At 42.7% G+C, this 13,250-nt stretch overlaps 1 protein-coding gene across 1 annotated transcript in view; it reads right to left on the bottom strand.

Annotated features, from left to right (window-relative positions):
- CNTNAP2 (contactin associated protein 2) overlaps positions 1 to 13,250 on the bottom strand; it is a 1,227,711-nt gene that overhangs the window by 143,067 nt on the left and 1,071,394 nt on the right. The window lies entirely within an intron of this gene.

The following is a 13,250-nucleotide window of genomic DNA, read 5'->3' as shown; positions in this document are numbered from 1 at the left end:
CCTCAAAGTAAAGGATTAAACATTTTCTCCGGCTCCCATGAGTTTCAGTCTTGAGGGTAACAGAAACCAAAATGATTGAAAACGTGACATGAAGAGTCACATCTAGCCATGGAGGGTAATAACCAAGTATAGAAAGCTTTAGATATTGACATGATCTGATGTTACTTCTGTTTGAAGGTGGCTTAATCACAGGTTTCTGCACAAATAGGATCCAGATTTTGAACAATTATGCTGGGCTTGCTGCCAGCAAACATCATAACCGAGTGCTGGTATCAGTTCCTCAGAAAAAAAAAGCAGAAAAAAAGGCAAAAAGGAAAAGTTCTTGTCCTTCTAATAGGCTTGTCAGAGAGATACCCACTGCAAACCCTGAATTTTATCTTAAGGAACAGAAGGACTCTGTCCTTGCTTCCACGTGGCGCTTAGCACAGGCCTGTCTGAAGGTAAATACTACTAATCAAATACATCAGTATTGCAAAAAGGCCGAGAAAGAGAAACTGGTACCTGGCTTAATGGCCACTATCCATTTGAGCCTCAAACAGTGCCTGTCAGGTACCAGGGAGAGGGCCAGAAAAAGAGGAAAGCTCAGGAGCAGTTAGCTCATAGCAGTAAAAACCAATGGCCAAACATAAAACCCAGGCAGAAAACCTTAGCTTTTGTGGGGACTAATTCACATCAACAAAAGCTTGTTCCGAAGCAAAGCTGACGGACCTCAGTCTTGTTGCTTTTTCTTTCTTCCCTTGGTTATGAAGCTTTCGCTCATCCAAGCTTCTTCATAACACGCACCAACTCCATTCCTTTCTTATTCATCTACCTCTGCAACGGTTCTCCCAGTATGGACAGCCCAGGGAACACACCAACAGCATTCCACCAGACATTTATATCAGAAATAGTACCAGAAACAGTGTGGCCAGCAGGGCCAGGGTACGCGGCACTGGTGGGGCTGCACCTGGAATCACAGGTTCAGTTTTGGGCCCCTCACTGCAAGAAAGACACCGAGGGGCTGGAGTGTGTCCAGAGACAGGCAGGGGGCTGGGCAAGGGGCTGGAGCACAAGGCTTATGAGAAGCAACTGAGGGAACTGGGGGTGTTCAGCCTGGAGAAAAGGAGGCTTGGGGGAGACCTTCTCACTCTCTACAACTGCCTGACAGGAGGCTGTAGGCAGAAGGGGTTGGTCTCTGCTCCCAGGTAACAAGTAGATAGGATGAGAGGAAACAGCCTCAAGTTACACCACAGGAGGTTTAGATTGGATATTGGGAAACATTTCTTCACCGAAAGGCTTGTGAAGCATTGGAACAGGCTGCCCAGGGAGGTGGTTGAGTCACCATCCCTAGAGGTGTTTAAAAGACGTCTAGATGTGGTGCTTGGGACTTAGTGGTGGACTTGGTAGTTTTAGTTTAACGGTTGGGCTTGACGATCTCAAGGGTCTTTTCCAACCTAAATGATTCCATGATTCTGTGATTCATGAACAACTGCTGAGGGAAACCTAGAACTCATGTCTCTTCCTTCTGTTCAGGAGCAATGACTGCTGTGACCCCTTGGTCAATCCTTTTTCTTCAGCCTCAACAATAACCATTTCCTGCTTCAAAAGCTGTTGGAGAACACAAAGACTAGAAACACTCCACTTTTTCTTGGAGTCTAAAATCAAATCTCAGGCAGTAGCTGAAAATTAGGAAGTTGTTACATGGTTAAGGAAAAGCCAGCTTATGGCTTTACTAGTTGCTTGACAGCTTCCTAAAAGTTCGCTGGCTGTCCCTGTCTTCCCAACAATTTCTGGATGCTATCAATTTCTCCAGCTTGTCAGGGGCTACAAAAATAGTAGTTAGATGATGAACAGCAACTGCTGGAAAACAATGCTTTGCAACAGCCTTTACCTGGTATTTGCACTGCCTACAGCACAGTGCTTTTGCTACAGGCCTGCAGTTTTCTGGTGTTTTTTTTTTGTTTGTTTGTTTGTTTTTTCCAGATGCAACTGCAGATAAAAGCGCTTCCTCCCGCATCAGCCATGCTGCTGTGTCTGTGCCTGTTTCTCTGAGTTCCATCACATGGGAAGTTTGAACATTGATCCACAGAGGAGGTGAATTGATTGTGTCTTCCATGCACCATTGCTAATTTGTTTCCTTGTTTGTTTTGGGATTTTTTTTACAGCCTTGTTACTATTTCTTATGTCACTGCTGGGTTGTTGAACATCTGGAAAGGTGTCATCTTACCTTCTTGGCCCATACAACTACAACTGCATTACTTCCCTGAGCAGTGTGAATCTTCTTTCTGGCTCTGTCAGCAGGACTTCATGCATACCTGTGACCGGGGTGTGTTTGGCGGGGGAAACTCTGCCAGATATGAGAAGTTACTCACATGTTAGGCTGAGCAGAGCCTAAACCAGCCCTCACAGTGTGCTGCCCAAGGATGGGGTAAGCAGTCTGTCCTGTCAGCAGGCTGGCAGCGAGCTCTCTGCGTGTTACATCAAAGAAAGGAAAGTGGTGTGAAAGGAGAGGTGAGGGCATTAGCTCACCTTCACTGCACTCCCTGAAATTAAGAAAAGGTCATTTGGGCCTTTGCCCTGTCCTCCGCTACATTCAGCATCATGGCTGAATCTCGAAAGTCTGCTTAGAGTTTCCAGGAGTGTTTCCCCATCAGGCATCTCCTTTCCGTGCCACAGCCATGGCAATTTCAGTGTGAAGGGGATAAACACGCACAAACACCAGTATAGTGACCACAGAGATGCAGAAGACAAGCTAACAATTTCATCTTCATCTGGTTTCACAAAAGACTCAAAGACATACCTCTTGGTGCTTCTGAGGCCACATTCGATATGTGTAGCCACAGCTCTCTAGCTAGTTCTCCATGAGTGTTTGCAATAAATAATCCAATTTTAATTAACATGGGATATAATAACTCTTATTAAATCTAAATTGAAAGCATGTTAGGGAACTTTAATTTGTAGTATTGCCCAATAGGAACTGCCAGAAGTGGCAGCTTCAATCCCATTACTCCAAGTTTTATCACTATGCTAAAACTGACCTGCTAAATGACTCTCCTGGGTAATGCGTAATGCCATAAAATTAAAAACTGATTTATTACTTAAATAAAAGACATCACAGATCGTCAGGGTGTTAAACATCAGGGCTGGCTTGTTTTGCAAACCATATTTAATGGCAGATGCAGCTGGTACTCCTTAAATGGAAGTCAAACAACCTTTTTTCTAAATGAAGACAAAAGCAAAGGTGGGCTACCAGCTCTTTAGAGTAGGGGAGTTCAAATTTTTTTTCACAATATGGATCATGTGATAATGGAGCAACTATATCCACTGCTGCCACTGGTGACTGAAAATACCATATCTACAGTAAAAAAACCCATTATTTAGAGATCACCTCCTGGGACCAGTGGTTTACGAAAACACCCTGTCTGCAGCATCATTGCTTTCAGTTCACTGGCTGCTGTTCTTCATCACTGCTGCTTTGTGCAAGCCTTGCTAGCCAGATGTGGGACTGAGAACAATCTTTCTAAAGATTCAATTGCAACTCTCCCATTGACATCAAACAGAGCACACAAGCAGGAATGACAGCACTTTTTCTTCCATGGCTGTTTTATTTTACTTCCTCCTCCTCGCGTTCATGTAGAACTGCAGCAGATCAAGCATCAATCCTCCATTAACTCTGTGTTTGAGAAGGAAGAATAATGCATACAATACATGGTATTACTGCAATATAATTATTTTTTCTCCCAAGTGCTGGAAGTTAATGATGATAATAATCAATCAGGCTAGGTTTTCAGAAGGATTACAAGGGCAATGTAGGTGACCTTATGTGTCGATGATGAACTTTTCTTGCATGATTGCTCAACTCCATCATCTTGTAAGATCCAAATTTCTTTGATCTCACACCATCTAGGTACCTGCTCTATTCCACTTCTTTAAAAAATTCTCCATCAGGTGGCAGCAGGGTACAAGCTTTTGTAAAAGGCAAAGCAGGAGGACTGGAGTTTTGCCTTTGTACCTAAGGAAGTGTCAACAAACAGTTTAGCTTTTTAGATCTGCTTTTTTTCTTGTCTGTCCGCATAGCAAAAGGATAGGTAATTTACTGCTCTGTTACATCAGAACTCCCAACCTGTGTATGTCGTTCCTGGCAAACATGCTTCAAGCATCCTGCAGCTCTGGTTACTGTTGGTGCCTTGCCCGGTTTGTAGCCCCCACACTTGTCTTGCATAAGGAGGGCAGTAAGGAATGGTCAGGAACAGCCTTGGCTTCCTTGCTGCTTTGGAGTAGCATTCCCTGTGGCTTTGTGACACTGTCTGCAGTACAGCTGTTGGTCCCTCTGCAGTGTGTTTACATCCCCATGGCTCTTTGGGGAACTGCTTATCAGTTTCTCTTCTCTGTGCTTTAGATATGAAAGCCTGCACTCCGTGGTGCTGCCAGTCACGCTCGCAGTAGCTGCCTGCCCGTCTTTTAAAGACAAGAGGTATACCTGAAGGCTCCTAGCTGTGGGATCTGGAGCTGAGGAACTGGGCACAGCGACGTCAAAGCCTGCTGAGATAGATGTGTCTTGTGACTGTCTGGACACCGATTACCAGGAAGCTGCACCCTTCACCCATGAGATCAGGGGGTAATTGGTGTGGCACTGTATCTGACAGGTCGCACCAAACAAATAAAGGCAGAGGGTCTGACCTACAGCACGGGGTGACAGCTGCTGTGGTGTCATCTAGTGACGATTCTTGCTCTGCTGGTAATACATCTTGACTGTCCACCTCTTGCCCTCTGCCCTGCTGCCCCATGCCAGTGCCAGGACTCAGCACTCATTCCCCGGTCTTAGTTCAACATTTTTCTTTCACCCTGCTTTCCTGGTGGCTTTCAGCTGATGTGCCTCACAGCGCATTGTCACTTCCCTGCAGCAAAGGCTGTGTGCAGCCCTGACAAGCACTTGTGCTTGCTGCCCCACAAGAACCACTAAACACAGGAACAATAGTTCCTACTTCCTTTGTAAACAGCAGAGATTTATTTCATAAACAAGGACAATTGATCACCTAGCACTATGCAAAAGAAGAAAAGGGTCTGTGGGAGGTGGGTAGGAGACAGCTGGAGGGTCAGAGGCTGGCTGGAGCAGCAGGCAGTATTACCCGACAGCCTGCTCCTTTCCTGGAGCAGAAGGAAGAGCTCTGGGCAGATTTCAACTCTCAGATTCATAAGCCAGGGCTTCTCCAGTGGTAGCACAGAAACACCCTGTCTGGACAATCTCTGTGTGAGACAGCGGAACGGCAGGGAATTGTGCTGCTGGGTGCATGGGTGCGCATGGGGTACAAGTGCCAGTCTGATGTGGGAGCAAGAGACCCAGGCTGGTATACCTGACACAGTATCTCCTCAGGTAATGTGAAGTGGAAGAGCTCAAGAGGTCTGTGCGGACCACAAGAAGCATCCAAACATAAAATACACCCTTATGGTTGTATGGGAGTAGGTTTTTTCTTTAAGCTTGATTTCTTAATGCCAACCCAACCACAAATGGAATAAAAAATCAACCCTTATATTTTGAGGCCAACAGCAGTCTACATGACTTTTCTGCACACCCTTCATTAATTTTAATGTTTCTTTGGTGGTCTCCATGTTCTATACACTTCTTTTTCAGCACTTCTCAAGAGGCAAAAACATATATTGCTATACAGGCAACCACTGCCAGGAGAAGAGCTCCAATCTTTGGAAGCCCCTCAGCTGCACACCTTTTTAGTTGTGCTGGGCACAGGACACCAAATTGTCCGTTTGGTCCCAGAGAGGCTGAGGGACATGGAAAAGGACAGTTCATCCCACTTTTGCTGCTGTTGAGTGCCCTAGGCAACTTGCTTTCTTTTACAGCTCTGTAAATACATACCTATGCAACAAACACCAAAAAAGCAGGTGCAAGAAAGGTACAAATCAAGGGTCTGCTATTTTCATCATTGCTCATTGCTCTTACCCATCAATAATTTAAAACTGGTGGTGCCTGCTTGGGAAGTTTTCTATAAATAAAAGTTTGCTATAAATAAGCAAAAATAGTTTGTTAGACATGTCGAATAGTATTTTCTCATGCATGCCTTCTAACACACCAAGCATATGTCACCTTCAAAGATGTGTTACTATACACTGGTTCTCTATGAACAGGGGGATCAAGAAAAAAAACCCGAACTCACAAGTCTGAATATAGTTCCCTAACTCCTAGTCTTGGATATTTAAGGAAGTAGCCAATTTGATCAAAATGTACTAAGTGGCAGAAAATATTCTGAAATATGGGCTTGGCAGTCTAGTTTTCCTGGATTTCAACTCCGGTAAGCTCGGTGGTTTGTTTTGCTTTTTAACATGTTGAATTCAGATGAGAATTATATTCATCAATACAAAGAAGGAAAATTTTTGCACCTCAGAGATGTAGGAAAACATCCACAAACCAGCATCACATACAAAATTTTCCACAGTATTTAACAGCCCGCATCTTTGAGGGGAGCTGATGTGTATTTTTTGATGGTGCTGGGTTGATACACCTTCAAGCTCCAATTTGAATGAAAACCTTGGCCACAGAATTTACCTTTCTTTCAGAAGAACTTATCATTCCTTTTGAAAATTGTATCTTCCTGAATGTGCAGTGTGGTTTGCAATGGCAGGAGGAGTTTGTTTTTATCACTAGCTTTTCTCATACACAATAATTTCAGTGTACAAAAGGATATTTCTTTTCTTCTGCAGAAAACTTTCTGCATTTCAGTAACACTGAGACAAGGATTAGCAGTCTCCCAACAGAAACACTGTTCTGCTAATTCTAGCTAAATACCCATAGTGATCAGAAGCGGGAAAGACAGTGCCCTGGATTAGTGCACAAAAGCCACTGTTAATACCTACAACCTGTAGTCTGTGTTTCCTCACCTTCCCCAACGTGAGAAGAGCAGCACTGCTGCACACTGGTTATTGTGAGCAAAATCAGCATACATTTACTGTCTTGTGAGTGCCACAGAAAGCATCTGTACCATTCAAATAATCCTTAAATTAGGGAATTAGGAAGCCAACTGCTTTCATTATAACGAAAGGGCAAAAGCAAGAAATCTAGATAGATGTTTTGAGAGGTTTCAGAGTGAAAGGCAGCCACAGTCTGCGGAAATAAATACTTCTGTGAAATTACAAGCACCAGACAAAAATATCCCTCTGCATTGTAAACTGAACAGGAGATTCTATGCTGTCTGTATTTTCCCTATAGTGTTATAGTAAACATTTCCCATTTATAGTTTATTCTTTATCTCCAACAAACCATTGTGATGTTGTCCACTGGGGGCTGATGACATTTGAATATACAGAGACAAAACTGATACAATAAAAAGTGTGTAGAGAAAAATACTGCATTGTAATATGCATATCACCATGGTGGATGCACACAGCCCTATATCATACTCAAAACTGGGTTTGGTATACTCAAAACTAGGTTTGTGTAGGGTAAGCATTTTACTCAACAGTTACCCTAATTTTGCTGTTATTTCTTTATTCAAGACTGTCAGAGTGAAATGTCAGTTACAGGAAAACCCACCTATTTTCATAATACCTGTTACATTCCCACTCCCTAAGTTTTAAAGAAAGAAATCTCTCCCATAATTATTTTGCCTCTTATTCAAGCACCTTCAGTCTTTTGATTAAACCAGCAGCAATCGAGGAGGCACAGAAAGCAGAATTCTCTCTCAGACCAGAAAAGTACTTAGAGAAATTGAGGCACTAAATTCCTATGTAAGCACATAGGATCTTTTTCATTTCCATGAAATACTGCAAATCAGAGATCAGCCTAGTGCTTGAGCTAAGTAACAGCCCACGAATTGCTACTAAGTTGGATGGGTAAGTTCTTAAACAGTAATAAATTATCCAAACACCTCTGCAGACGGGAGCTGTGGAGCAGGACACAGGCCCCTTTCAGAGACTCGGTGCATTCCCAGGGAAGCATGTGGATCCTGGTGAATGCGGGGTACTAATACGGGAGCTGTATGCCTGTTCAGCTGCTCTCACGTCGTGTTCATTCCCCCTGAGAAGCAAGCTTCCAGCTGCAGGCTGTATTATCTGTTGCTCAAAATCTCTGCTGGTCTGCCTGGCTCACCACCTCCACATCGTGCCCTCCCATGATTGATTTCCTATCATCTACCCATGGCTTTCAAGCTCTCATTTCCAGCACCTGATCTTTGTTTTTTAAAACAGGAAGCCTCTTGTTCACGGACCATATGCTGCCTGCGATCATTAGCCAGATCCAGGAGCATGGCCAGGAAAACGACAGTGGGACAAGGAGCGACGGAGTCACAGGCAGTGTCCCTCCCTCCAGCCCCAGTGCGCGCACTGGCAAAGGGGGTGATTAACACCTGAGCTGAAGGGAGGGCACCAGGGAAGGAGAAGGGAGCATGGACAGCCTCCACGAGGACTTAGATGCTGGTAGGAGAGCAATTTGCTCTATATCAACCTTTTGGGGAACTGACCATCATCCTAATAGCAGGTTTTACCATGCTGGACAGAGTAATTTCCAGCTCACATTGTTGATTTTTCCCCGAACGCCTATTCTCCTGATATTATTTTCCAGACTCTATTGAATCCTAAGCCTATTTTCATTTCTTCGTTTTCTTCCACTCAGCATTACGCTCCTCACAGTCGATCTGGCTAACCTCTTCACAAAGTCAGGGAGCACAGAGCCTCCCATTTTCCCAAGGACTGTCCCTAGCCAGTCAGTTATCAAAAGTGAGCACACCAAACACGAACATTTACAAGACTGATACATTTACAATAAGGGTAAAAATGAATAATAGGGGGAAAGTAATTTGAGTGAGATATAGTTAAAAGGAAGGCAGTTAAAGACATTTAATTACTTCTTTATTGTCTGAAATAACATGGTGGCAATGGTTTCAGCCTGTTTTTCTTGAGCTGAGAGACAGTTTGTTATGTGCTGTGTCTCCATGACTATCTCCAGCATGCAAATAGAATGCCTTGCAACTGCAAAAGGCAATTACTCCTATAACATACGCATAATGAAATCTGACTGCATTATCTTTTTGTCCTTAATAAGACCAATTTATGTTTATGCAATTTGTGATGTGTTTTCTTCCTTTAAGTTATCTGTTTGCATGGTGCTATTTTTTAAAAAGAGAGAGGGGAAAAAAGAGGAGTAATACAGGTCAAGTAGCCCCCCCAAAAAAAATTAAAAAAATTTTCAGAATTATGGAATTATGGCATTGCTAATTAAACCGAAGACAAGAAGGAAGACAAGAAGGAAGCAAGCATTTATACAAGGATATGCCTTCCTCTCTAAATCATAGAGGAGACAGTTCAAGAAGCGGTCAGCTTCTGACACTCCGGGCCAGCTGTCTCTGCAGAACGGAGCTGGACGTGCTGAAGCAAGGCCAGGTACTTGTGCCTACTGCCTAACTCATGGGAGCACCCACCAGAGCCGGGGCTGAGTCTGGCAGCCTCGCCATGCTGTGGTGATGCCCTGGGAGATTAGATAGTATCAGTGCGGTTCCCAATGAAGTCAATGGCCTGTAGAAATGCATACTAAAATTTCTAAGTGCACAATTCTCTCTCCCCCTCCTGCTCTGAGCCTTCAGTGAGTCCCCTTTACCATCATGTTATACTGTAATTTTACTGACATTCTTTTACTGAATATTGTAAATAAGTATGATTGTGATATCGAACCTGGTTCAGCAGATCTTCTGTACTGCAGTCCAATAGTGTGGACTCACACAAGGTTTTAAATTAGTTTAATGGGAACACTGAACATTCAGACAGGGCTGTGGATGCACTTCAACATGAATAATTCCCAGGCATCTCCGAACAGACATGAGCACATTAGTTGAAATAATGCATTCCTGTTTGGTCATAAAGAATTACAGGTATTCAGATAACCCGTTTAATTTAGGTAATTAGCAAACTGTCTTTATATGCTTAGGTTTTAATAGATGGATAGGTGATGGTTTATTGAAAACTTCAATCCCAGCAGCTCATGCTCATTGTTCCACTGAGTCACATTGAGCTCTGTTTCAGTATGTCAGAATGGTGGAACATGCAGCCCATCAAGCTGCCAAAAACATGAAGTGAGGAATATAAATAGATGTTTTTAGTATCACAGGTGCTGCTGAATTGTCTGGAGACATATTATTCAAATTTATAGATAATACTCTATCCATACTATCCAGAGATCATGTTCTCTGCTGTTTCTGGAAAGCACTGTCCTGGAAACCATTAAGACTGGCTTCTCATGGGAAAAGTGAAAGTTGTGCAACCTGAGACTGGTGTCTTTTGAGCCTGCTCATGCAACCCACCTGCAACCAAAAGCAGGACCTTCATGCTGTTAGATTATGCTTGGTACATTGCAGGCTTTTACTTCTCCTACTGTTGAGCCCTCTCAGGCAGAAGAGATTATTCTGGGTCATATCCATATATACACCACCATGGCGCCCAACTTCTTTCTTTGTTCAAGTGTGATACAAAACCATGGGATACTGCAAGTCAAAGAATAAATTGCAAATATAGCAACAAAAAAATAATGCTAAGAAGAAATTATTGTACTCTACATTTCATTAACCTTCGGGTCCTCAAGTGTCCCCTACAAACCATGCTGGCCATAAGAAAAGGTTTAAAGCTGCCACAGTCATTCACAGAAGAATTTTCTTCAGGCTGAAGCAGCTCATGGTCTTTGCAAACAGATCTGCACTGCTTTGAAAAACTTCCATAAAGTGCTAGGACTGCTGGGTGTTTCTCCTCTTCCAGATTCTTCTCCACTCTTGAAACTAGGCAATACACAGCTCAGTTACTCCACCCCAGATTTAAGTCCTTGCTGCACTTCCTGAGAATCACAGCACAGTTCCCAGAGATCTGCAGTTTAATGTCTCCCAATTGAAGTTGGAAGCTAATTGAAATATTGTCAGACCAATTCCACATTGCACATCAGAGGCAACTGACGTAGAAAATCAGAATTATCTGCTTTGACATCTAAGTCTGCGACAAAGCTGGGACCAGGGTCCCCCAAGACCTTATCATCAATCTTCCTGGCAATACCTCCTTTCCACCTAGCACAGCAAAAAAACACTAGCCAGTAAGAAAGGAATCTTGTTTTATGAAACATTATAAACCTTGCCATAACCTCATTATGAAAGCAAAAATCACAAATTAAATCCACGCTGACATACTAGTCCTGAGTTGTGAAATTTTAGCTTTCATCCTAGAAACTCTTTAATGGAATTGTAGGTAAAAAAAAAAAAAAAAAAGAAGCAAAAAAAAAGCTACTGACATCCTCGACAGCCTTATCAACAGAGACTATGCAAGGAGTGGAGGGATCAGACATGGATTAAATGAAAAAGCAAGAACCTGGTTATTATTTTTCTTTTCAAACTCAAAAAGAACATAGTCTTTTCATTACATTGTAATTATTGCAATGATACATTTTTTTCAAAAGTGCTGTAGTAACATCTAAAATCTGAATGTAGAACTGCCAGTAATGACAGAGTCTGTCTATTGCTCACAGAGAATGAAATCAAAGAGTAAATAAATGATGGATGCTGGAAAAGAGATTGCATTTTTAAAGCTGATGTTGTAGTAATAAGTGTTATTAGTAACAGAGATAGGCATCTTCTACATAATGACCCTAGCTACAAGTCCAGCTAGCACGGGCAGATGGTTACCCACATGGAAGCTGACTCCAGTTTGGATTTTCCTGGGCAAATCTGACTGCAGGACTGGGACACAGTTATCAAAGGACGCAATTCAAGCTGTGACAGTTCACCGTGTTCACATATTTCATCCATATTTTGTTTGTGTCTTTGGGTCCCAACACTTCTGTGTCATTCTTTCAGTGTATGTGGCGCAAATTGCTGTTGAAACCATTGAGTGCTACTGAAATATCAACAACTGCTCCTACTAAATAACTTTAAATCATGTTTATACTGCGACCCTGACACATGCCTGTGTGTCTAAGTAACCTTACACCAGTAATTTTCAGAGTCTGATATTGCATAAACTTCTTCTGCAATAACACTAGCTCGCTGCTACACAATCCAAAAGCCCCCAAATGCTATATTAAAAGTCGACTTTTATGACATTCTTTTTAAAGCTAGATCCTTCCAAATGAAATGTTGGCTCATGTTTTAGCTCTTTGAACCCCTTACTCCTGAGGTTCTGACTTTAACCTTCCTCTCATAGATTGTAAAGGTAACTTGGAAGACGTTGCTGTAACACACAGCTCCTCCGTGATTCCTCCAGATGAGGTATGATTTAGGCAGCTGTAGTTTGGTCTTTAATAACCTCCAATGGTTTTCACCCCAAATGAAAACATATTTTACCATTCCTCTGGGAGTGTGAACACTATGTACGCTGCATGTGTTCTCACTTAAATGACAGTAAATGCTTCAGATTACATGATTGTACAAGGGTTCAAGACCTTCAGTTCCCCAGGACATTTAGTTAAAAGGCCAGATGAGGAGAGAAAATAGTGTGGAAATCCCAGATTGTTGTTCTGGCATCTATATGCCACTAGTCTTTCAATTTCTCAAAAACATTTCATACATTATTTCAGAAAGACTCTTTAGGGATTTAACTTACCTTATAACTATACCTATGTTCATTTGTTTTTCCATAGTTTTCTTCAGAGTGTGCTTCCATTCCCAACACCGACTTTAAAAATCAGGCACTTTGTTTAGTGAAAAAAACAACAACCCGCCCTTTTCTTCCTCTCCTTATCAGTCCTCTACACACAGCCCGGGGAAACAGAGGTAACGTTTCTCTCTCGCTCAAGCTCCATAAGCAGCTCTGAAGCCTATGGCTGGTTAAATGCTTATCAAAGTTAGATCTGTGCCTCACTATTCCTGCTCACTAAGTTGCTCAGGTATAATTAAGGGCCTATCCATAATTACAGAGTGGTTCTCTGTCCCTGCAGAATGGGCCACACAGATGGACACTATAATGGCAATTAGTTGGCAACCTGTCCGTGATTGATGAGTCGGTGAAAAGCCCAGCCCTGATGCTCACTGGCGGAGAGGTGCTCTCAGTCCAAGCCAGCGGAAAGAGAGCAGACAGTGCTTCAGCACTCACTCCAGCAGGTGGTCCAGACCAAGCAAATCTCCCGAGAGAAAGATGACATCCCTATATAATCAGTTTTCAGACCGTAATTGTTTTTCGGTTGAAAATCTCTGACAGAAAGATATAGCAAGAACCACTTCAGTGCTGCTTGTGGCTCCCCTTTTTGCCTCAGTAACAGACAAATTCCAGACAAATGAGCCTTCTTTAAAGCCAAGACA

Source organism: Falco punctatus, assembly GCF_963210335.1.
Source record: "Falco punctatus genome assembly, chromosome: 4".
NCBI classification, from domain to species: Eukaryota; Metazoa; Chordata; class Aves; order Falconiformes; family Falconidae; genus Falco; species Falco punctatus.
This window is presented reverse-complemented; position numbering and strand designations above follow the sequence as displayed.